At 40.2% G+C, this 26,943-nt stretch overlaps 1 long non-coding RNA gene across 1 annotated transcript in view; it reads left to right on the forward strand.

Moving 5' to 3' along the window:
* LOC123375077 overlaps positions 1-26,943 on the forward strand; it is a 123,279-nt gene that overhangs the window by 87,337 nt on the left and 8,999 nt on the right. The window contains exons 3-4 of the long non-coding RNA XR_006581307.1: positions 1,675-1,738; positions 13,446-13,605. This is a non-coding gene — a long non-coding RNA (uncharacterized LOC123375077). The remainder of the gene's footprint in view (positions 1-1,674; positions 1,739-13,445; positions 13,606-26,943) is intronic.

The raw sequence follows: 26,943 nt of genomic DNA on the forward strand, positions 1-26,943 counted from the left end.
AGACATACCTTATTGAGACTTCTGCTGTGTTTATTGAAAGCAGAAGATACTCAAAAGGGTAAACTTTTAAATTTATTCAAATCCATGACTACATCTGACACAAAATGTACTTTTCAAACACAATTTCAGCAGATTTCACTGTAGATATCCATTCTCTCTGCTGATGCACTCGTTAGAATCACACAGTCTTTCTATCACTCGTTACACATTGCAGTGGCTGGTGGTGCCATTTATTCTAATTGACTTCATTGAACTATTGGCAAAGGAATATCACTTCTTGGTAACAGAGTAAGGGAAGCACAGCAATTATCTTTATTACTGAAGCACTAAATATCTTCTAATAAACAGAAAGGGTGTTTACTGATGAGCAGTTGGTTTTCATTTTCCTGTCAAACACCTACAAATTTTACCATCCGCCTAATGACATTGGCATTAATGATTGATATTGAAGGCAAAACCATTTCTAACTGCTGCAGGATGTTTCATATTTAACATTGTACAGCTCACATTATCTAATTGTACTTGAAAGAGGACTTCTTTCTGCCTCAATATTCAAACTCTTTAGAACATCGGACCAGCCTGATGTGTGACAAGCAGTATTTAAATGAAGTATGATCTTATAATTTATTTAGGTCACAGTGCAGTAAATTATTAATGAGGCAATACTGATTTGAAGAGAAGTTCTGAAGGACTCATTCACTTTGTTTCAGATGCTTGAAATTCATAACTGTCTCCAGAGCCCTGCATTTATAATGAGCTATTCCTTCCGGTACATTAATAACATCAAATGGTAAAGGGGAGTGTGGGAAATTAACGAAAAGTGTAAAAAAACAAACAAACCATATTTCTTATTGAAGACACAGATCTATGTAATGTTACATTCATTTAGCAGATATAATCATGCATATTCTTCTGGTTTGCTAAAATGTGTATTGAAATTATCAAAGATATGTTCTGTAATGTTTGGTTGTATGTTGGATGATATTATTTACACTAATGTCAACACAACATCAAGTTATGCACATGGATCAACAAACCAACCTGCTGGACAGATGACTCTCGTTCAGGCAGTGCATGTGCTAGTGTTAGGGTTTCAGCTGGACAATATTGGAAGGAGAACAAAACCTTTCCCAGCTTAACATCCACTAATACTAAGTCACTTGCTACCTGTTGACCAAGTAGAGAACTGCTAGAAATAACAAGGACCGACCTAAATGCTCTGAGATTACCGATCGAATATGTAAGGAAACAACACAGATCTTCATGGTCAGGTTATTTAGTAGGTGTCAAAGAAATAGATTTCTCTGTTAGTACCAACTAGCACGGAATCCAGTGTGAAAATCCAGTATTTTATCTATGACTCAATTTCTCAATGCAAGAGGAAAAAACATATAATGTTCATATAACATTCATTTTTATTAGAAAGAAATTGAGTACCTTAGTAAGTTGTTTGGTCAATGAATACCCCAACTCCAATGATTCTGTACTAAAAAATAATAATATTAAAGTACTGGATAAAAGTTAGTAGCTGAGTTATAAAGGATATGTATAGAATAGTATATTTTTCTCAGTTTTCAATGTCATTCAGTATACTTTAAACACAATTAATCAGTATCTTAATAACACAACGTACCATGATGCATGCTGAGGTAATTATCTGTTTAACTTCTCCAGCTGTCCAGTACAGATGTCGCTAATGGAGTCTGTGTCAAAATGAATTCTTTACTGTCTGCATGAGGTGGGTTAGTTTCAAAATGAAATCAAATGCTCACAATATATTTTACAGTGTACTATAAGTTGACTCAGTTACTGAAAGACCAGTTGCTCCAGGAAACAATATTAATCTGTTATGGTTTATAAACTGCTACACAACATGCATTATAGATAGAGCAGTAAGCGCTGAGGAAAGCCAAAAATGTGGAACTCAATAAATAATACAAAATATTAGTTCTTTAAGTTGATTTATAAGAATCAAGAAGGCCCTGATGTCAAGCATTACTGATGTGAAGACTAGGATATGCAAAATTTATTAGCTAGACAATCTGGGGGTACGTCTAGACTACCCGCCATATCGGTGGGTAGCGATTGATTTCTCGGGGATCGATATATCGCGTCTCATCTAGACGCGATATATCGATCCCCGAAAGTGCTCCCGTCGACTCCGGAACTCCACCAGCGCGAACGGCGGTAGCGGAGTCGACAGCGGGAACTGCGGACGTCGATCCCGCGCCGTGAGGACGACAGGTAAATCGATCTAAGATACTTCAACTTCAGCTACGCTATTCACGTAGCTGAAGTTGCGTATCTTAGATCAATTTCCCCCTCCCCCCTCAGTGTAGACCAGCCTTGGGAGGCAGGGCTCCCATATCTACTCCTAATAAGAGAAGACTCCAGTAATTATTGATGTAAAAGGTTATGTCTACACTGCATTGTAAACCCAGGTCTGTGGAACCCAGGTGTGTGGACTCAGTGTTTCCAAGCCCACACTTGAGTGTCCACGCTGCATTGTAAGCCTGGGTTTACTATTGCTGGACCTGGGTGTCACAGCTGTGCTAACACACCCGTGTTGTGCTACAGAGTTCTCCTAACTCAGGTTTGCAGTGTGAATTCAGGTCAAGCCACAAAATGGCAGGGCTTGCACCCGAATCACATAAGGGACACAATTCCAAACCATCCGCCAGTATGGTCCTAGGACCTGACTCCTGAATATTTGCTGATCCAAGTCAGATAGCTATGTGGAAGAGAGGCTTGGAATCAAATCTAAGTCAGAGTCCAGGCTTAGTGTGCAGAGTAGACATACCCAAACATGCATAAATTTGCTCACTTGTTGCTTATCATTACTGGGAAAACCGCCAAAAAATATTGCCACCTCAAGCATTTTTGTTCTTCCATTTCTAATCCAAATATAATTATTCTTCATCCTCAAATGTACTAGTGCCTGGGAGGGGAAAACCAACTGTGAGTGTGTGTGTCTCCAAGACATTCAAGTGTGAGTAGTGATTTTGGGCATCAGTTTAAAGATAGCTCAGGTTGTGCACCCAAACAGTTCCTGATTTTCAGAAAGCACTGAACTCCTGTCCACTAAAAATCAGGCCCCTTTAAAGTCTTTAAAGCTACCTCAAAATCACAGGTCACTTTTAAAAATCTTGGTCATTATTTCCAAAACTGTTTTTAAACATCTATACTTAAACATATCTTTTAAAATGTATAAAATTTTTCAGTATAAATATTTTTATAATTCTGGAAATATATATGTTGATGTGACAAGGGTCTTGAAATCTCCATCCCGGAGAACTCTTAAAAAGCCATTGCTTTCTGTTTTTCCTCTCACACACTACTTGTCTTTCACTGCACACAACAGAAAGGATGTGTAATGCTTACACACTCTGTTCATGAAGTTGTCTTGTCTCAGTTTCTTTCTTTTGTGTCCAATGTACTGGCCTCTGATCTGCCATAGTCCTGGAATGTCTACACTAGCATCAGCTAGGCTATTCCATCTTAAGCTCTTATTCTATTTAGGTTGCTACACAGCACCCCTCTCTGAGTTATCTAAGCATCTTCCAGAATTAGGGCATTTAAAAAGTAATGCTCAACAAATGTGATTCCCCCCCCCCACATTCCATACTTGCCTTGGGGGAAAGTGTTTGGTTTCTTTTATTTTTAAAGTAAGCTAATATATAGTATGTATTGTTATTAGACAAAGTGAAGACAAAGAAGTATACTGGGTATTTGGACTGTTGCTGCTGCACCAAAAATCAAAGCTATTCATACACATAGTTAAAACCACTAATACATCTGGCCCTGTTCAATGTCAGCCTTCCCTCATCCTTTCTAATCTTAAACGCAGAGAAAACATTCTATTTGTGGAATTTGCAGGTGAGCTATTGAACATGTGATCCCCACAGAGAAATCTCTTGCAGTGGTTTCATACATGCATGTCTCAGTATTAAGCATGATCTCTGTCACCACTTTTTTGTTCCCTCTAAGTGCTGTAATTTCATGATTTTACCCAGAAGTCTTTTATGTAAATATTTGCAATAGCTGTGTGTCTAATGGCACTTGTATAAGTGTCAGGCCATTGAATCTATGTCAACAGTGGGAAATGATGCCTCTCAGTATGCTTTAAGTCTAATTAGGAATTTTCCGTTGATCACGTATAGCCATAAAGAAAGCCGCTCTATTCTTACAGCCACTGATGGGATGAATTTTGAATGGATGGATAAGGCTCTTCTAGGGTCTCTGGTTTTCCCAAGGTGGCTCAGTGGTGACCGAATTCAAATTCTTTGGGTGACCTTAACTTTGGCTCTGTATACAATGTGTATATATATATATTTTTTATTCATGTTTTGGGTAAAATGGAGTCTTAGGCAGGCAGGTAATGTTTACTTAGAATTTTCTTTGAAGAGTTTTTAACAGAAGTGAGTGAGGAACTCTGTCAGTCTTCATTAGCCTTAAGTGAGACAGAGTATTTCTGCTTGGGGATGAGATGCTGAGTCAAACTACGTAATATTCTGAATGATATAGATTATAAACTCTAAATAGTGGTGATAAGAGCTTGATATTGTTTATCATCTGTCATATGCAGTGCATTGATGTAAATAGGGTGACCAAATAGCAAATGTGAAAAATGGGGACAGAAGATGGGGGTAATAGGCACCTATGTAAGGAAAAGCCCCAAATATCGGGACTGTCTCTATAAAATCAGGACATCTGGTCACCCTAGATGTAAATGGCACTGTACAACATGTGTACCAAACAAAAAAGTGTCCTGACCCACACTGCTTACAGCCTAAAGGCAAAAGGTGTGTAATACAGCACAATACAGATATATGTGTTGACCTGAATTTTATGAGTTAGTTGTTATGGCTTGCCACTGATCACATCCGACCAGAAGATTTATAGGTTCTTGTCCAATTCAGACTACAGGATCCAAGAACTCAGTGAGTTCTATATCGGGAGAAGACTCTCGGGTGCTTGGCAAAAACACTTACACTGAGGACAATACCAAATTGATAAAAACTTTATTGAGACTAACAAAAGAATAATAAATGCTATGAAACTTATAACTGCAAAACGGTAAGAAGAATTCCAGAACTCATGATGGTAACATTTATATTATAAGTACCTTAACCTAACATACTCACACCTTTTCTTGAGGACCTGGTAATAGGACTTCTTCCTGGCATGCCCGATAACATGATGGTACTGGCTTCCCCAATAGTTAGGAATGTTGAGTAGTTACACTATACTACACAAGCCTGATAGAAGATAATCTATAAAATACAGGAGAACAAAGAAAAAGAAAGAGGTAAAGACTAAAAGAGTGCTCCAGACTCTTCCTTACAAGGTATTTTATAGGATCCTGACACTGTGTAATTCAGGCCCAACCTATTATACCCAAATCTTATTTCCATGCCTTAAGAAATTTCTGGGTACCCTTATATGATAGGTTAGTGGATGATGACACTTACTCTCTCTATATTAATAAGGATTATCTCACTCCAAAAGCTACCTGCTCTCTTTACGACTTCCAGGTTGTGGTATTCCCTGCGGTTTCCAACCGGTTGCAGATGCCAGATAAACCCGTTCAGTGTTGTGTATAGTTCCTCCCTTTGGTTCCCCAAAGTTCAGGGACCATTCCTATCTGTGCCAAAGGTTACCAGCTTTTATGCTGACTTACTCTTAACTGATTATACTTTTAGCTATTTAGCAGATCTTACTGGATACAGGTCAGTAGGCTTCTTGCATTTCAGCAAAACTTATTCTATGTATAATTATTAGGAAACACATATCATATGCCTAACACATCCTAAATTCATAGGAATTAATACTGATAAAATATAAGAATAAAATGGATTAATTCAGAAAGAGAAACGTATTATTTGATATGGCTGGCTGGATTAGAAGAATATAATAGCTAGCAAAATAATCCTATGGGCTAAATATGGCATTAGGATAGAATGTTTCACCCCACGGAGAGTTTCTGTTGTGTATATAGCATTGATTGATGTATAGACACTGTAGGAAACAGGTGCAATTTACACACTCTCTCTCTCCCTCCCTTCCCCGCCCCCTGCTGGCATAGCTGCAGTGGAGGAGGCATTCAACTTGAGAGAGGGCAGACAGAGGTGCCATCTCTGTCCTTCCTAGGATTGCACAAGGGAAGGAAAATTCACACTGAACTATATAGGAGCCCTGCCAGGGCAGGCTTTCCAAGAGGGCAAAAAAAGAAAGAGGTGTTGAATCAATGCATCTCCCAGGGCTAGTCTACACTTACCTGCCGGGTCAACACGGTGAGTTCGACTTCTCGGAGTTCAAACTATCGCGTCTAATCTGGACGCGATAGTTCGAACTCCCCGCACCCTCTGGTCGACTCCGGTACTCCACCACTGCAAACGGCGGTGGCGGAGGGAACTGATTGAACCTTGGAGCCGCGAACTTTGATCCCGCGGCGTCTGGACGGGTAAGTAGTTCGAACTAGGGTACTTTGAGTTCAGCTACGCTATTCACGTAGCTGAACTTGCGTACCCTAGTTCGACCCCTGCCCTTAGTGTAGACCTGCCCCCAGATAGTCTTATATTACAACTTCTCCAGCAGTGTCCACCCACTTTTGGCTCCAGACATCTTGGCAGAACTAGAGATTGTAGGTGGTTCCTGCTATTTGCCGTCCCCTTCCCAACTTGCATCTCTGGTTTCAGGTGAACTTTCTGCTGTCATGGACCCAAATCCTGATTGTGAATAGGCAAGTTATAAATATTGATATATACAATAGTCATATTTAAGAAGCTGCTTCTGCTTTGAGTGATGTTACTGGTTCAGCATTGTTCCCCATTTTAAATGTAGGTAATATTTCTGAAACTAGTAGAATCTTTGAAAGCATTTAAAATCTGACCCCTGAATATATAAAACAAACCACATGTGGAGATGAGATCCCTGTGATATTTTACAAAGCCATATAAGTTAAATTATGCACACCTCTTTCCCTCTCCCTACTGAACACATTTTCCATGGGATGTACTCTAACATTCCAAAGCAGATTTAAAGACTCCAAGGACTAATTGGATAGGGTACTAGCTATCTAAGGTTGGCTCCCATTACTGTACTATAGGAACTCCGCACAATCCTTAATTAATTTATTCCCACAACACCCCTCTGAGGGGATTGAGGCACAAAGAGACTAAATCTGAGCTAGGAATTAAACACAGTTCTCCCGATTCCCAGACTAGCAGTTTAACCACTGAACCATCCTTTTTCTTTTCTGACCTTTCCCCAGAAGACAAGTACATTTCTTCTTCATAGCTACTCCTCTGTAGAACAGAAGTCTTCCTCCATGACTGAACTACATACTGTACTGCAGTCTCTAATCAACTGTAACTTTCTTTGGTCAAATGCATTTTACCAGATGTTCTAACCTCTTAAAGTACAGCTAGTAAAATAACATACATGACTATAACAAACTGCAACAGTCTATCCAGTATTTTAACCTTTTAGAATATATGTAATGTCTGTGAATATTAAAATAAAATAGGGCTCAACTCTCAACTATACTAATCTCACGCTGTCTGCAACTAATGGGGGTGAGAGAGGAAAAGATGCCCCTAAGCAACCTTTCTGCCTGCCTCAATCCTTGGCCCCCCAGGGCAAGTTAAAGCAGCTGTAGGACTGCTGTAACCTGTACCAGCTTCCAATAACTCCTAAGGGCATTACACGGACAAGAGTGGGAGCGTAGTGGGCTCCAGCCCACAATTGACATGGCTGTTATGCCAGGGAATGGGCAGGAGGGTGTGACATAGAGCCAGCTCTGCCCATTTGGGCCAGGTTTAAAGTCCCTTTTTGGCACTACAGTATTGCAAACGCAGGATCCGGCCCATATAATTTTACGCGGCTGGGAATACATGTAGCAGATCAATTAGATTATAATGACTCCAGCTCAAAAGATGAATGTCAAAGAAAAAAATGTTATCACCCTTTACTCCTCCTTTTTGATTGATAATTGTCTTAATTCCCTCTCCCCCACCAAAGAATAGTTAATTACTGATCATCTTTATAGTAGAAATATGAGAATTATTTTTCATTAAAGGACCTGGCGCAGAGGACTGGAGTGAGATAACAACATCACGCCAGTCTGAAGCCTAAACTGCAGTTTGTCTATCCCTTAAGTGAAAGACAAAACTACTTTGACCTAAACTTCACCCTTTTCTATAGCACCTGTACTTGTGCAGATCTACCAGGTGCATTATGCATACATTGTCTGAACCAGGGCCGGCTCTAGCCATTTCGCTGCCCCAAGCACGGCGGCATGCCGCGGGGGGCGCTCTGCCGGTCGCCGGTCTCGCGGCTCCAGTGGACCTCCCGTAGGTGTGCCTGCGGATGCTCCACCGAAGCCGCGGGATCAGCGGACCCTCTGCAGGCACGCCTGCGGGAGGTCCACCAGAGCCGCCTGCCGCCCTCCCGGCGACCGGCAGACCGCTCCCCGCGGCATGCCGCCCCAATCACGCGCTTGGCGTGCTAGGGCCTGGAGCCGCCCCTGGTCTGAACAACCTATATAGGTCCAATGTGGCAAAGACACAATATGAGGATAAAAAGTAACTATTCAAATAGAGAGCTTAAAATGTTGTGGGATTCATTTATTTCGTGTAAATGTATGTATGGCCCCCATTTCATGATGATTTCTGATGTAAATAACTTTCAACAGAGAAAGTGATAGGGCACAAGATTTGAGTAGAAGATAGGTAGATTTTGAGAGTGAAATGAGTGACATTTGAGAAGTATGTCTAGGTACCAAGCTTTGAATGATCATTGGTCTGTTCCATCAAGGTCAGAAGATCCTTAACCCAGAAGCCGGGGTATGTGGGGGAAGGTAACTTTAGTAGGAAGTTAGATTTCACTGGATTTTTCTGAGTAATAAATATGATTCTGTCCAATTAAAATTTAAAATAAAAGATTATGCACAACTCTAGTGGATAGTGTATAACACAAGAAGTAGATGCCATCTTCACCTCCACCCACTGTAATGTTCTTGCCAATATTGTCAGCAGCCCCCGCAAATTTGCTCTGAGAATCACTGACAATTAGTAAAGTATAAAGCTGCTGCCACCACTAACAACTTGTCTGAATATCTTGTTAAAAAATGCAAAGTGAAAAAAACTCTTTGTTGAGCCATCTTAGTGGACAAACTACATTATAATATCTCTCCTTCTAGCACTGTTGTAATAATTGGGCCTACCTCGACTGTGAGTAATTAAAAGTTTATAAAATGTTCTAATAATCTATAACAAATGTTAATGGAGAAAGGTGCAAAAGGGAGACAAGAGGACTGGGTTAGCCTGCTGATGTACCTCAAGGAGTATAATGATACCATGTTTGGTAAACTAGAGGAGTGTGGGACTGGAAATCAATGAATTACAACTGGTGTGTCAAAAATTAGGCCTAACTGGTGAGCAGAATGAAAGAATGGACTATTCCATCCATTGCTCTCTTTTGGGGTCATTAAAATTAGGGGCTGGCTGGGATACAGGTGAACTGAAAAGAGTGAGTTTTATTATCATGACTGCCACCTCCACAGTCTCCTGGGACCCTGGGATCCACTGCAACACAATTGGCCTTCATTGTCCTGGTCCTGAGAGATGTCCCAACAGATTAGGCCTACAAGGGGGACCCAGAAGACATTACCAATTCCAGGGGTTCCAGCTGAATCTTGAATACCGCCTGAGACATGAGATTTTGATTCTTGCTGTCACCTTTCTTCCCTACTACCCCATTCCTTCTCCTTACCCTAACTGATTTCTTCTCTTTCCCTATCTCTCTCTTTTTGTCTTCTATTTCGTAAGAATCTGGCTTAGGATGCCAAGACTATTTTTTTTCCACAATGCTGCCCTGTGAGCCTGTGACCTGAGAGGCAGCTAAAAGCAGTGCCCTAAACCGCCCAGGCACAAGTCTTGGAGTGGCTGATTTGACTGTAAATTGTGCCCATGTTTCTCTAGCCGTAAGGTTGTAAGTAAGGGTCAGCAGCAGGGACAGAACAGTGTATTTTCTCTCTTTGTTCATTTCTCTCCCCTTTGAGTGTGTCTTGTTTTGTCTTCTAGGAAACAGTCTTGGACTTTAACCACAGCAACGGCCTATCTCAACTAACTTCCTCCTCCCCCTCACAAAAGAACAGTTATTACCATCTTTAATACCATCTAAAAAACTAGCAAAATATTTTTTCCCTTATAAAAATTCTACAGCTAAAGTGGGAAAGGGAATTAAGCATATTGTTAAAACAAAAGCCTTACTTAATCCTTGCATTTCAAATGCATACACTTTTATTTTTTTTTCTGTATCTTTTTAATGAAATGTTAAAGATTTTTAACAATGTGGTTGCCATGGCACTAAGCAGGCTGAGGTTTCTGTATGTAAACCATGAATCGTGTTTAACTCTTTAGTGTTGAATAGTTACTGGGTCATGTTAACAGCTTTCACTCTCTGGGCCCACGTATGCCATGGAAATTAATATAACAGCAACAATCCCAATCAGTACAAAGGTTGAAAGGGAAAAAAATGTGTTTACCTTTCAAACAAAACCCAATGTGTACCATTAGAAAGCTGACAAGATAACTACCACACATGGAGATGTGGGTTAATAGCTGGAGGCCCTAACATATACTTACCAGGAGTATAGAAGAATTTTTGGTGGTGTTGAATATATTTGATATTTCCAGTGGAAAGGTCCTCTCATCCCTTCTCATAACTTTCTCCCAGTGTATCCTTTCCATTTCCCCCATTTTACAGGATGTATCGTATCATCCAAAATGTTTGAGAGCAACTGATTGAGTATATTTTGTCCTCATTCCAGAGTGGGGCCATACTATTTAGGCAATATCAATTTCTGAGATGAAATTTTAACATGAGTTAGGAAAGACACTTTTAGGGTGAACTTTTGGGGCCATTATTTTATAATCATGTGTATAATACTGTGTACAAAATAATACTGTGTACAAAATTCATGCATATAATATGCACATCCGATTGCACACAAAGCCATCGTAATTGTGGGAACAAATACTCAGTTGTTTCATTTGCATGCCCAGATCTCCTGATTGCATTGACGATCAAGGTAATTGAATGTATAAAATGCATGTCAGTTATGAATGCACAATTATGACCACTTGGGTCCAAATGTAAAAAGCTAAATAGAACATATGCTTTGACTTCTGCTTACTCACATCAGGGAGACAGACAAGTAACATATGTGGATTGAAGAAGGCTGTGTGTGGCATATTTAGTATATCAGTAGTAGTCTAAGCCACTATCACTGTGGTCTAACTGGTTGAAAACTGTAACCCATAACTGCAGTTATTTCCTGTTACTATGCTTGTTTATTGAGTAATAATTGACCATTCAGTACTATACTATATGACAAACATCAAAAATAATAAACATTTTTTAAATGTCAGCTTTGTGGTCAAATAAGATCCAAGTTTAGGGCCTATCTGTCTAGGTACTTATACAGCCCCCTCATTACCATAGGTTTCAGAGTAGCAGCTGTGTTAGTCTGTATCCGCGCACCTTGGAGACTAACAAATAAGGTGCCACAAGTACTCCTGTTCTCCTTACCATAGTATCTGAGTTCCTCACAAACCTAAATTACTTACTCTTCACAACACTCCAACACAAGATGGAGAAATGTTATCCCCATCTCACATACTGGGGACCTGTGAGAGTAAGTGATTTGTCCAGGCTCAGCAGAAGTCTGTGGCAGAAAAGCCAGGAAATGAATTTAGATCTCTTGAGTCACAGTCTATTGGGTTAACCATGAGAAGATCCTTTCTTTCCTGAGCTCAGGTCTTTAATTCCAGACTAACAGGAGCTGGGATCACAGGAAAATGGAGGGGATATGGGTAACATGAGGCTCTGTGAGATGCCTTTTCATAAGGGATGATGGTAGGTGACTTTTCTTAGCAAGTATTTTGTATTCTGAACCTACGGTGCTCACAATCCAATGAGTATCATGTTGCTTATGGCAATGACACACTAAAGTACCCTGCTAAGTTCTGCCTTACTTTTTAAAGAAAATATAATTTGGAATTATTCCCAGAATATGCATCTGCCCCTGTAATTTACACCTCATTGCATAAGGCTAAATAGGGACAAAATGTGGATGATTAATTAAGGAAAGTGAATTAGTTTCATTTTCAGTGTAACAACTCTGGGTGACTTCCCCTCTATCCCATTCTTACAAAAATCTGTTTGTGGGCTGACTAGTTAGTCATTTCAAAATCAAAGGATTGTGTTTAGATAAGCACCATTAAGGAAGATGCCAGTTACCTGATTTAGAGTGGTGTGAAAAAGATTTGGTTAAAAAAAGAAAGTCCATCACATACATTTTCTTTTCTCTCTATTCTCATAGATATTTTTGTTTTTATTTCCATGCTATGCCAAGGATGCTGATAACATAATACTTGGTCCAGTAGCAGATGGCTATTTTTCAGCCACCTAATATTGCACATGTGACTCTAAGGAAAAGTTTATATGTTCTCAGTTGTTTAGGTAAATGTCCTGCCCTGAAGCTGTCCACTATGAGTCCTTCTAAAGAAATAATGGTTCTTGGCCTGACTTTTCTCCCACGCTGGTGTAAATCAGGAGCAACTCCAATGAAGTCATTGGTGTGTCATTGTAGTAGATCTGGTAGAAATGACAAGAGAATCAGTTCTACTCTCTCTTTTTTGTTCCACCAGGGCTTATTGGGGAGGTGAAGCTCTTTGAGAAGCTTAGAGTTTACCATCTTAATAAAAACAATTGTTGCTTAAAGTTAAATTTGACTTTTAAATGCAACTCCAAATGGTGGGATCTGTACAGATAAACCAATACAGTTAAAACAAGTATTTATCAACGATGAGCATTATACTCTAAAAGTTAAAATACATAAAGAGATGGAAACAAAGGGTTTTGGTTTTGGTTTTTGAGACCAAGCTTCTGCAGAAGGGAAGGGGAGGAATGCATGAGTCTTTTCCCCCCATGCTCTCTTTGCAATCCCTTCATTCTTTTGAGTGCAGAGACTCCTCTCTTTTAGTACCCCCATGCATACTGGTCACCCCAAATTTAGCAGAGAGCCAATCAGCCTTAGATAGAGTTCATGCTCCACCTTTCCAAGGGCTGGTACAGAGTCTGTGTTCCCAAGGAGTTCTGAGAGCCATGGTGAAAGGATATCAGTCTAGCCCTATTATATTAGCACCACACTTTAGAATGCTACTACATGAAGATCAATCTTTACTATAAAAATATCTGTGGCTACAGAGAAAGCTCTCAATCCATGAAATTTTAATAAAATAAAAGATACAGTTATTAGTAGTTCCATCCTGTTATGATGATCTCCCAATCTCTTAGCTTCAGTATAACATCCTGATTGATAAGTACAATGACCATTTTTAAAGGCTAAATTTTTTGTCTTTCTCCTCCATGTTTAGATAAATGAAATGATCAACTTTAGAACAAGAATTTGCAACCTTCAGTAATGTCTCCTAACCCAGATGTGGAATCTCACCCTAATTCTTGCCCTCATGAAAAGCCAGCACATCCTAATGGTCTTCCATTGGCTGTTCCGGCATGGAATGACAGCCCAGCAAGGTATGCCTGGATGTGTATCACTAGCGTCTCTCTCTAGTTAGGTGCTTACCATATGTGGCTCTCTTCACTGCAGTGTCTGAGCACCCCTGCACTTGATACAGGGCCTTATGACTCTAAGCAACTCTGGCAAACCTCACAAGCTCAAACTTAAAATTAAAACGCCTGGTATTGTCAGAGTTCAAAACTGTAGTGAACTCACTGTTCTTTTATAAGAGATGTTGGGTTTTTTATAGTGAAGAGAGATGTGGTAATAAGAAAATAATGTTCTAAGTTAAAATAAATATTGTGCTGAGAAGAAGGCTGGAGACAATATTTCACAACTCTTTCTTCTTATAAAAACATTATCACTGCAGTCCTACCAAGGTCACAGAAACTACAAGCTCTCTGTGGCATAAGTTAGCTTGTGCACCGACAGTTCTGAAACATTTTCTTTATGTGTGATTTAATGTGGCTTACTTTTTCTGGCAGATTCCTTTGTAACTCCTGTTTTCTTTTGTTTATTTTCTTCTGCTGTACATGTAATTTGGATGAACCAAGTGGTATTAGTGTTATCCAGATGCAAAATACACCATTAGGAATTGTATGTTAGCCCTAGAATGATAAAGGCCCTTTTTCCTATAAGCCGAGAAGGGGTTACCTCAGATCAATTAGGGACACCTGGGTCCAATTAAGGGCTTCCTGAGACCTTTTAAAAACCCCTCCCCGGTCAGAGAGAGGGGGAGGAGAGGCTGGTGGTAGCAAGGAAATAGGCTTCTCCATGGTGTTCTCCATCCTAGAGGGGGAACAACCAAAGCTGAGTTCCTGCTTAGGGAAGGACTGACACCCCAGGACCTACAACAGGACAACAGCGCCCTAGTGAGGGAGCAGGGAAAGATAGCCTTCTTTGTTTTGTGCTTGTAAATTGGTTTCTTGTTGGGTGGAGGAGCACTCCTTTGGCCTGCCGTAAAGCCTACTTTGAAAATGCTGATAAGTAAAAACATTATCCTGAAAGGAGGGGCTGATTCTCCCCAGGCCTCTCCACTGTCAAAGGGGGAAGTGCTCAGACCAGCAAGACGGAGGAGGTGCCTTGCCACAGGGACCTTGACAGACTGTTTCCATTAGCAGGCTACATTTATAAATCTCATGTTTCTTAGGTACAGTCCCGTTTATTTACAAATAATACACACAAAGTCTTGATTCTCTGAATAGATCAGGAACAAACAGGAGGCAGTTTCCTTGCTCACAGTTCCAAGCCTGTCTCTCCGCCTCCAAGCCCCTAAGTTCTCTGTTCTGCTCCTTCTAAGGTCCATGCTCATGAGAGTGTCTCTTGCTGTCTGCTAGCTTTCTGGTTGTTTTTCCTTAGCTTTCTTGCTTCTTTCTGTCTCTGTCAAACACAGACAGACATGGCTCTAAACAATCACTGCTCCAGCCCCTGCATTTGCTATCAGTCCCACAGGCAAGGCCTCAGTTCACATGGTTTTGCTTCTACTCAGACTTTGCCATGCTGGTCCATGCCTTGGGTGGTGGTTTCCACTGTTCAGTTTATAATTTTTGAAAAAGGACATTTAATTAATCCTTTATTTAGCTTGAATGAAGGGTTGCTAGCATGTCCTTCATTTTTAATGAAGTCTGTGATTTCTTGATGGCTTCTATTACTCCCAGCATAACATTTTGGTAAGATTTTTTATTTATTTCTTCCTTTACTGCTCTAACATATGCTTGAAAGACATTTATGATGTTATCGATCTGATTCAGAGTAGGTTTTGTGTCACAAACATTCTAGTTTTCTGCATTCATATTTCAACTGCTATAGTAAGTGGAGGAAGATGTGTTGGAAAGTATGTAAGGAGGGAACAGAATGGATCCAGACCATCAATTGCTCAGGCCAGCAGATAGCTATGTTGCACCACTAGACTATCAGGTCTTGACTTGGACCAATGTTCAGAATGCTTACTGGATCTCTCTGGATGTGAAGCAGCATAGGCAGTCCACTTCCCAGATGGGACGGTGGGAAATTGTGGGCCTCTTCTTTGCCACTGATGTCCATTGTTACAAAGATCAGGGATAATGTATGTCTGGCTGAGTGTCCTGCTGCTGCTGCTGCTGGCTTCTGCATTCTACCTCATACCAGGAAGCATGTGGTCAGGTGCAGACAATGGCTGGGAGTGGGGAGAAGTTGACGCAAAGCCCAGAAGCTGCTACTTGAGTGGAGGCTGGCAGGCAAGGTGCAAGAATCTCATCCCCAGTGCTGGTTGCTATTTTGGTGATTAGGGAAATCTTGGACTGTGGTAGGAGGATATTTGAGAGAGGGTTGGAGGAAGAGAGAGGTGGAGTTGGGAGAGGGAGAGAGAAGAGAACCAAGTTAGCTTTGCTCCCAGCCCACACCTTCTGAATCTAAGGACAAGTATGCTCAGCCACAGGTGAAATGGAACAATAAGTCAACTAATACCCTGGTCAAAACATAAACAGTTTCATTTTCCAAATGAAAATGCTACCTGCCAACCTCCTGCTTCATGAGAGAACTACAGCTAATCAGGAACAACTCCAGTCCCCTCAACCTTCAGTCAATCCAAAGAGGCTAGTCGAGGGAGGATAGCCACATACAGGAGAGTAACTCTCAAAGGAGGCTGTAGGAGAGGTATATCATTTACTAAGCCTTATCTCTGAAGCAAAGAATTTATTTGCATTGAAGGTTGATTGTAAACCCCATGCTCAAACAAATTTTGCTGGCTATGCAAAGATTTGCATCATTGCCATATCGTTAACCACACTACTTTGGCAGTTTAGGTATTTTGAAATTAGTTTTGGTTTAGCTAGAAGGAAACTTGTTAACTGACTGATTTTTAAGGTACTAGGCAGCACATTCATATTCCAGAGAGGGAGTACATAAATGAACAACACAAAAAAGCATAGTGTTTTCCCCGGCAAAACTACAGGTATTTATATTTAATAGATCAGTGTGCCATCTGCATCACAGTAAGAACAGTAATAAATTACTCAGAAACTCAGTTTTCGAACAAGTCTGTGGGCATACAGGCAAAGACAGATCTGCTAAGTGCTGCTGCTGGAAGCCATCTTTGCATATTGCAAATTTAATGATCCTATCTGCTGTCATTGGCAAATGAGGTATGAGATGAAAAAATGGGCCACCAGTGATAAAGCCTTAAGGTAACATAGAATAAATGAAGTAACTAATTTAAATTATATACTACATGAGTATTTAAAATCCGAGCATGGATTGAGTGTTAAGCAAGTGTCATGGCACTTGAGTTTTTACATAGCATAACTGAAGCAGAACATAAAATTGAGGTTTTTAATTAACCTCAACAAACGTAGCTATTTGTTAGCCATGGATTTTAACCTGTCCCTTTGAGTTGAGAGTTACTTTAGTGTGCTTTGCAAGTCAGAATTGTTGAAGAATTCCAATTTTTCACCTTCATAATTTTTAGGCGTGAGAGTTTGACAATATATCTAGTGCTATGATCCACCAAGCAAGCAATGGTTATACCACCATTGTGAGGAGCTCTAAGAGGATGAAACAAGAGTATATAGATGAACATCTGCCTTTGGTAAGCCTTATTCTAAATTTAAGGAACACAGCCAACTTGAATTCTATTCGTGTTTTAAAAATGAGTAAAATATCATTTTTGGTATTAAGCTGGCTCTTCATCCCATTGCCAATTTCTGTGGTTAATTTAATCCCATTGCCAATTTCTATGGTCCCCCCCACCCCGTCACTGTATCACCCCCTCCCCCCCCACCACACAAAGTAAAATCAGAGAGAAATATTTTTTCTCTAAGCACTTCCCTTTGTAGTAATGCCAGGTATAACTTGTAAAAAGAGAAGAAATGTTTATTCAAATGTGCATCCATAGCACAGTATGGTGTCAGTTGCTTAGTAACTGTTCCAAAACCAACTGGTGCACAGCATGGTTTTCTGTATCCACACTAGAGATTTGTACCTGTTCCACTATATCTGTGTAGCTATCCCAGTGGCTAAAATCCTATTGTAGACAAGATCTGACAGAACCAAATGAGTGTCTTTTGGTAGTTCTTCATGTATAAACTACCATACCCAGTAGGTTCAACTGAAATAGTTTAATTTTTAATTCCAGAAGTTCACCACATGTTATACTAAAGAACAGTAGGTTTTGATAGAAACTGTTTTTTTCTTCTGTCTTCAGCTAAATTATACTATATGATAGTACTGTATCTTGAAGCTTGTGAGACCGTCTGCTGGAAATGCTTTGCCATACTGAATGATTCCTTTGGTGGAATTGCTTTGCACATTGCAATCTTTTTTATGATTCTCTCCTTGCAACTGCAAAGGGAGAAGCAGTAAGGGGGGAAAAAGCACGGTGTTACTTGCAAAGGTCATATAGATGCAACCTTCTATATTTTGTTGTGTGATCCAGTAGTTTATCTTCATAATGTATACAATTCCTCAATAGGACACTACAGTATCATTATTTCTTCACACAGTGGCAACTCTCAGATTGGGCAAACAAGACACATAGCTCATAACTTTACACTGGTGTTTCTTTCCTTCTACACTACAGTTCAGAACTAAAGCCTTTAATAATGGAAGAGAGAGCTTTTCCCTAATGATTTATAAACTTCATAGAGATAGAATGTCATGACTAAAGCTGATTTACTGCTACCTCTGTAGGAAGATTATAGAAAAAATAAGGTAAGTGGAACAGTGCAAAATTAGAAAAAAATCACCATTTGTTTCAATAATGCCTAGAGGTAAATTTGGCTTCCTGTGTCATGGATCAGAATTTTGCTCATGGGCCAAGCAGGTTTTACTGGCAAACAATAAAAGCATCACTCCAGAGAACAGTAAAATCTGATAAACAGGATGTGGGCAAAAAGTGTGTGTCAGATTCTGGGGTGCAATCCAGACCAGTGAGGGATTATGTCACTGCCTGCCCTGTAAACTTGAGTGCCTCCCAATGCCTTGCTATTGTAGATCCTAACCTGGATTGCTCACAACCAGCCTACTAGCAGGCAGGTAACACCCTGAGTATGTGTGTGCTTGCCAGCCCTGGTTCAGCAGCTTTGACCCCAGCAGCCTATCTACAGCCCCACACCAGCGTCCACCAGCCTTTGTTACTAGTCGCAGGGTGACCCCAACACACTCCCATTCCTGAATCTTCCCAAAAACATGTGTTTTGCAATGTCCAGCCTGCTCCTGGGCAATCCAGAGAAATAATAAAGTTTGTTCCTTTAAAGCCAAAAATCCCCACAGCTTTTAAAGTTAACTGGGGTGAATAAACCCTTCCTTTTAAATACCAGATTGAGTTAGTTTTCAAATGATACCTCACAAGGCATATTGTATACAAAGATTATTACAATAGTGTGCAGGGTGTGAATACAGTGGCACTTAGTGTCATGGAGTGTATGCCAAAAAATTATTCCTATGCAACAACTCCATCTCCCAGCTCTACATAGCTGTATTTAGCTCTTCTACAGCCAGGATATATGAAGGTTGCCGCTAATCAAAGGGTAGAGAGCATGGCCACATGGCCTGTCAGAAGGGGAGTGTGAAGTATGAAAATATTTATTTTCTCTGGAGCATTGGAAAAGGTGAGATTGCAAAGAGACTAGCCACAGAAACAGCGTCTGTGTGTAGATTTGCTCAGTACATAGATAAACCATCAATTGTAATTTGCATTAACAAATTAATATGAATAAAGGTGTGGGGAATGAAAAAAATTATGATTGGCTTATGGATAGTCCATGGACAGAAGAAAGGCTACGTTGGTAGAATAAATTGCTCACTGTGAATGGTTTGCCCAGGTCTAACCAGGATGTCTAGTTCAGCTCCTAATCCTGCTTCATCCCTTAGCTGCCTTTGGGTGAGTTCTGAGAGACTCAAGTAGCCAAAAGAATCCCTCATGCAATGTACTGTTTTATAAGGACCCTTGGCTTACAGGTGAATGTTATCTGTGGAAATGCATTGCTTTCTTTCCACACTATCTAGATCTATAATTATTCAACACAACTTTAGAGTCTGAACTTTCAAAATGTGTTCTGCCAGCTGGTCTCCTATTATTGAGTAATATATCATCACAGTGACATTACTACTAACTAACTAATAACTGTTCCAGATGGCAAGGATGCATTTTGGGAGATCCTGACCATGCATGTGATAATCTTTTAAAATTCTTAAGAATTATCTTTTTTAATAGACTGCATTTAGTCACTTTCAAGAGAAGCAGTCATAAGATGTGAACAGATTAAGTATACCAGATAATTTAAAGTGCTCAATATCTGAAATTGAGAGATGAATGGCCTTGATAATTAGAGCGATCAATACCAAATCAATGGTGGTCTCAGGATTTTCCTGTAAGGTGATTAAAAATGTTTCCTGACATTTTATGATACTTGTATAAAGTATTGGGGAAGATTTGTGAATATAAAGAAGCTTTGTCGTCACCAATATGGAAATGTTGCTTTCCATACTTAACAAATACAGCAGGAGAAGAGCTGGTCAGAAACACTTGGAAAATTTTTGGACAAAAAAATTGGAAAAAATATAATAAAACTTTCGTTAAAATGTGTTCATGGTGTTTTTTTTGTTTTTTGTTTTTTTTTTTAATCAGCTCTATTCATTCTCATGGCTATTCTCTGAGCCCACTCCAATTTTTCAACATCCTTCTTGAATTGTGGATACCGGAATAGAACATAGTATTCCAGCAGTAGTCGTACTAGTGCCCAATACAGAGATAATATAATCTCTCTTCTCCTATTCAATATTCCACTTTTTATAAATCCAAGGACCGTATTTAGCCCTTTTGACCATGACAGCCTATTGGTAGCTCATGTCATTTTGTTCCACAGGTGAATATTCTAGTGATTTATCATTTATCCAAATGATTCAGTAACGAATAAAATCTTTAGAAATTTTCCTTCATCGTTAGAAACATGGGCAAATAAATTTGTCATTCATCTTTATAAGCAAAAAGAACATCAGACAAAAAAATACACACCAGGCTTTCTATTCTTATTCTTATTCCTCGCTACATTGTTAAAGCAGATGCTGGTTCAGTAAAATCAGAAGAATGTCTGTGGTTCCTTTTGTAGTGTTATGTTTAGCTGAAACATTTTAAAGTGATGTTCTAATTGCTGTCTTGCACTTTGTGTCTGCTTATCCATTGTTGCCATGTCTCAGGTAAAGCTGTACCATTGTAATAGTGTGGGAGGATTTTTCTTCTTCCCTTGTAAAGCTGTTGTGCATCTAAATCCATAGTGGTAACCTGGGGACTAGATAACATCCTCTTTCAATTCAGAATCTTACAATGAGTAAAATGAGCAAAGGTCCATTAGTGGATGTGTCCCATTAATATATTTCATTTGGTTATTGATCATCTTCCAGAATTACTAGATTATGTGATAGTCCCTATGACACTTAAAGAAAGGTAGCCTTTCTGCACAGATCAGATGTGGTCTTTGTGTAATCCCCTGTTTTTACAGTGCAGTGTTTTTTAAGGCCAGAAAGGACCATTAGAATATCTAGTCTGATTTCCTGTATATAACATAGGCCATAGAACTTCACCAAGCTAGCCCTGTGTGGTCTAATAACTTGTGTTTTCTTTCACACACGTGTAAGGTTTGTTCCCCAGTTCTGTATCCTTAGCTATCTTTATTTTGTGGGTTTTTTATGTGCCTTGCATTATTCTCAAGTGACTTTGTGTTCAAAGTACAAAGCATCATTGATAAACTCTTGAAAGAGACTTCTTCAGTCAGAGAAGAGTTGCTGTAATACATTTTAGAGAGGGAATTGTGGAAATTAATAATGTGGGAAAGAGGGTGAATCTGAAGAGCCAGCTGCATAAAATAAGAAAATGGTCATAGCTGTACCTAAGTATATGTGATAAAGCCATGTTTGTTGTATATGTCACCAGAACACAGTGTTAAAAGCTAACAATAGGCCAACATAGGAAGGATTGACTGTGCCCAGCACTGTACAGACCTAAAAAAGAGGGTAGGAAGAGGCCACAAGGAGCCTTTCCCCTCTAGTACACTTTTGAGAGGTCTGGACACAATCAAAGTCATTTTGGTCACAGAGAACTAGGACAGCACAAGGCTAGTGCCTACAGCACCACTAACCTTCCCAAACAGTAGAGGTCCATGGCCCCATCCTTCTATACCAACCCATAGAGAACACCTCATGCAAAGGAAATGGATTCTCTGTCTCTCTCTTCAGCTGACATCCTCAATGCAGAGGTTGTTCGCTACCACCTTCCATCTTTCATAGTTGCGAACTTTCACTCTCCTTTGGATACCAGTCCATCTTGTGATGTTTCTGACATGACTGGTGGGTACTGCAGCCCTGGTCAGATATTGCCTATGCCATATTATTGAATCCTGGAAAGATGTTGCCTAGGCCATATTTTCCAGAGCTCTGGACATGGGCTTCCTGGAGATTTCCCTCAGGCAGTATACTTTCCCTGTGCATGTGGGGCTGTGACTAAACAGCCACAAAGGATTTTAGAGAATCCATTTTGTAAAAGCATCCTAGACTCTAGGTAAGAGTTGGTTTAAACCAAAAGGGAACATTTGTAATGAACATTTTTGCAAAACAAAAAACAAAACAAAACAAAATCTATATTTTATCCTGGTATGGATGCTTATGTGAGCCTTAAACAAATTTTCAAAGCTATGGCCCACTGACCTGCCTTTTATCTTTCCTTTCCAATGTTATGCTTGAAGCTCTCTCAACCCCATTTTCTTTCAGGCTTGCAACCTTCCTTCTATACCATCTAGGACCACAGAACATCTTGTTTCCCCTTCCTGGCCTTAACAATCTCATAGATTCAGAGACTGTATAGCCAGAACAGACCAGTGAGATCATCCTGCATAGCACATGGCATCGGACTTCTCTGAATTAATTCCAGTTTGCCTAGAACAAATGTTTTAGAAAAACATCCAACCTTTATTTATCACTGGCCATTTTTAGAGAATCCATAGCAACCATCGTAGGTTTCAATGGTTAATTACCCTCACTATTTGAAAAATTGTGCCTTATTTCCAATCTGAATTTGTCTAGTTTCAACATCCAGCTGTTGGATCTTGTACCTTAGTTTGCTAAAATGAAGAACCCTTTATCAAAGTTTTGTTCCCCTTTTAATACTTCTAGTCTGTAATTGAGTTGCCCTTAACCTTCTTTTTTCAAAAGAGACTTAAGGAGCTCAGTCTATTCTATCACTATGTCATGTTTTCCAATTCTTTAATCATTCTTGTGGCATTTCTCTCTGAGCCCACTCCAATTTTTCAACATCCTTCTTGAATTGTGGAAACCAGAATAGAACACAGTATTCCAGCAGTAGTTGTACTAGTGCCCAGTACAGAGATAATATAACCTCTTGACTCCTATTCAATATCCCACTCGTTATAAATCCAAGGACTGTATTTAGCCCTTATGGCCATGACATTGTACTGGTAGCTCATGTCACCTTGTTCCACAGGGAATATTCTAGTGATTTCTGACCTAATCCAGGTACTTTACCTAGGTCAAACTCCCACTAAAGTCAGTAGCAGCTGGATCTGAGTAAGAAGTTTGGGATTAGATATTGTAAATTCTACAATTATTTCCTTCCCTTTCTTCCCCCTCTCCTGCTCTCTCTCCTCTCTTTCCCACTCCCAGATCTGCCTTTCTGCCGGTTCTCATCTCTCAACATTTTAACATCCACATTTTAGCTGGCCTTTGGATTCAGCAGGATGGATGAGGCTGTTTTTTTAACTTGCTTTTTTAATCAAGAAGCATAATTGAGAGTTTTAATTAGTTGTAAACAGTGGTGGCTGCAGGTGAACACTATTAAAAGTCTAAGGTTTTCTAGACTGTTGAAAATTTAAAATGCCACCCTTTTGTTTCCTCAGTAGTTCCCGCCAGCACTGGCCATCGTCATATATTCTCAGTAACAGACGCATTCAATTTTTTCTTTAAAAGCAAAATTCCGAAGTATAAAATCCCCAACTGAAGGCTTTTAACTATGAAGTAAAAAAATATAGCCATTTAGGTAGCCAAGGGAAAAAATTATCTTTTTAAACTAGTAACAGCATCCAGCATTTTCATTTGGCAGAACACATTTTTTTCTCAACAAATGTTGACTTACATGCCAAATGAAGCATTTTTATTTGTTGGGTTCCTGATGATCTGGTGGTTCTACTGAATTTTTGTGTTACACCATGCCCATCTCTTCAACACCTTATTCTTCCTTGCTATTTTATTAAATCATTTTGTGGAAAGGGGTGTGTGTGTTTTTTTTCTCTTCAGTCATAAAGATAGGTATAAGGATGGATAGCTAGAGGAAGAAGTGAATAAACCAGGGAAGGAAATAAAAATCTTCAGAAAGTGACCTCTGAAAAGATGCTGCATGAAGGTATAGTAACAGAAGCACTTTCTCAGCCATTTATTCCTCAAATGTCCATCAATGTGTGAATACTATTTCCGTGCCATAGAGGTGAGCAAAAGGATAAACAGGAGCAGCACCAGTACTGGTGACAGGAATATTAAGGAAGGAGAATGTTACAGGACTGCAAACAAATAAGCAGCTCATGCTCCCATAGAAGTCAGTGGGAGCTTTGCCATTAAGTTCAGTGGAAGCAGGATTGCATCCAAGTTCCTCAGCAAATTCTCTACTGGTAGTTGAGGAAATGAAATAGTGATGGGCAGATTGTATAGGGACATAGATAAGGAGACAGTTATTCTCATGTTTACAAGGAGTCAGGAGAACAAGAAGATGACAATGAACTGGTGTGCTGGATTCTGAAGAGAGATGTCAATCAGCTATTCAAAGTGGAATGTGCTGTTTCTCCTGTGATTTTGATACCCACTGAATTTTTAAAGAGAGGAATGTATTGGGATCTGAGTGGCATTGGCACTATGGGGAGGCAGGAAAGGAGGCAGGCTACTGTTATGACTCAGTAACTCATATATACCTTTATACAGAATGAAAAGAAAACCATTGTTACTACTGTTACATGTGGTGCCCCCCCATATGTTAAACTTCTGAATACCTTATTTTTATTACATTTTTAGCCCATGTCATGACTTTGCACAATTTTCATGAATGATTGATCCGTCATATAAGATGCACGATGCAGGCTAGGATCTTTAAAGCTGTATTTATTCATGCCATATATAAGCAAATAAAAAATCATTTCCTCTAAGCATATAGAAACTCTTTAAGAATAATTGAAATGTATTAACATCAAGAAATTGAACTGTGTACCAACTTTGGGTGGACCAGTATTAAATAGTGTTTACAGCTGGTGACGGCCTTAGAATGTTAACCCTAGTCCTTTGGTTCAAAAGGTCACTTTTCTTTCCTTTGCTCTTATGAACTGAAGCAAAGGGTCAGATATCCAAAGACTGGCCAAAGGCATTTTCAAGTGATAAAATAGCAAGTGAGGTCTCTCTCGTCAGCCATTGTCAATTGAAGATATGTTTTAATCAGCCTGAGCTTCAAAAAACTCTCCTACTTACACTCTTTGAGTCTTAAAACACAAATACACTTTCACAAGGTTCACAATATCACAGCTGGGCTCTCACTTCACTTCAGTTCAGTCTTATATCTCACTGATTGACTGGTTCCTGGGTCGCCTGTCCCTAAATCCAGCCCTGTCCCTACGGGTGAAGAAAAAGTGGTGTTTGGAGAAGATCATGCAGTTCAGGAACATTTGTATAACATGCTGCAGGGCACCACCAAAAGAAGTGCAGTAGTTAAAAGATGAAAGGAAGAAACTTAGGCCAGAAGAATAGATTTTAAGACTAGACGGGATTGTTCTAATCATCTAGTATGACCTTCTTCGTAACACAGGCACAGAACCACACTCAAGCCTGGTCTACACTAGGCGTTTAAACCGGTTTTAGGAGCGTAAAACCGATTTAACGCCACACCCGTCCACACTGAGAGGCCCTTTATATCGATATAAAGGGCTCTTTAAACCGGTTTCTGTACTCCTCCCTAACGAGAGGAGTAGCGCTAGTATCGGTATTACCATATCGGATTAGGTTTAGTGTGGCCGCAAATCGACAGTATTGGCCTCTGGGCGGTATCCCACAGTGCACCACTGACCGCTCTGGACAGCAATCTGAACTCGGATGCAGTGGCCAGGTAGACAGGAAAAGCCCCGCGAACTTTTGAATATTTCCTGTTTGCCCAGCGTGGAGCTCCGATCAGCACGGGTGGCGATGCAGTCCGAAATCAAAATAAAAAAAAGAGCTCCAGCATGGACCATGCGGATGTGATCGCAGTAAGGGCAGGCAAATCTGTTCTATCAGCGCTCCGTTACAGAAGACGAAATTCAAAATCATTTTAAAAAAATCTCCAGACAGACGCCATAGCAGGGACTCAGCGCATTGCTGCGTGACAAGCGTAACGGAAAGCCAAAGAATCAAATGGACGCTCATGGACTGGAGGACTCAAGCTATCCCACAGTTCCTGCAGTCTCCGAAAAGCATTTGCATTCTTGGCTGAGCTCCAAATGCTTCTAGGGTCAAACACCGTGTCCGCGGTGGGTCAGGGCATAGCTCGGCAATTTACGCACCCCTCACCCACCCCCAGAAGTGAAAGGGAAAACAATCTTCTCTTGACTCTTTTACATGTCACCCTATCTTTACTGAATGCTGCAGATAGACACGATGCTGCAGCACTCAACACCAACATCTTTGCTCCCCCCCCCCGCCATGGGTGGCTGACGGTACAATAAGACTGATACCCATCGTCATCATCAGCCTATTGGCACATGGGGCAGTGCAAAAGGACTGGTAACCATGCCGACTAGCATCCGTTAGGTCTATCAAGGGCGCCTGGCTCTAATTTTTCCTGGTAGATGGTGCAGAATGGCTGGTAACCGTCTTCATCATAGCAACAGGGGGCTGAGCTCCATCAGCCCCCACCCTTCATGTGTAAAGAAAAGATTCAATTGCCCCTGGACTAGCAGCGCGATGCTGGGCTCCTCTCCTCCACACTTCTTAATGTCCTGTCTGGACTATCATAGCAGCTGGAGGTTGCCTTCCACTCATTTCTCACTAACAAGTCACTGTGTCTTATTCTTGCATTCTTTATTACTTCATCACACAAGTGGGAGGACAATGTTACGGTAGCCCAGGAAGGCTGGGGGAAGAATGGAATCAACAGGTGGGGTTGTTGCAGGAGCACCCCCTGTGAATAGCATACAGCTCATAATTTCTGCTGGATCTGACACAGAGCAGCTGTGCTCTCTGGTTCTATGATACAGTGGTTCTCTAGTACACTTGCCCAAATTCTAGACAGGACTGATTCTATTTTTAGATTCCAAAAAGGAGGAATTGACTCAGGGAGTCATTCCCAATTTTGACTTTTGCGC

The sequence above is a fragment of the Mauremys mutica genome, chromosome 7 (genome assembly GCF_020497125.1).
Source record: "Mauremys mutica isolate MM-2020 ecotype Southern chromosome 7, ASM2049712v1, whole genome shotgun sequence".
In the NCBI taxonomy this organism is placed as follows: domain Eukaryota; kingdom Metazoa; phylum Chordata; order Testudines; family Geoemydidae; genus Mauremys; species Mauremys mutica.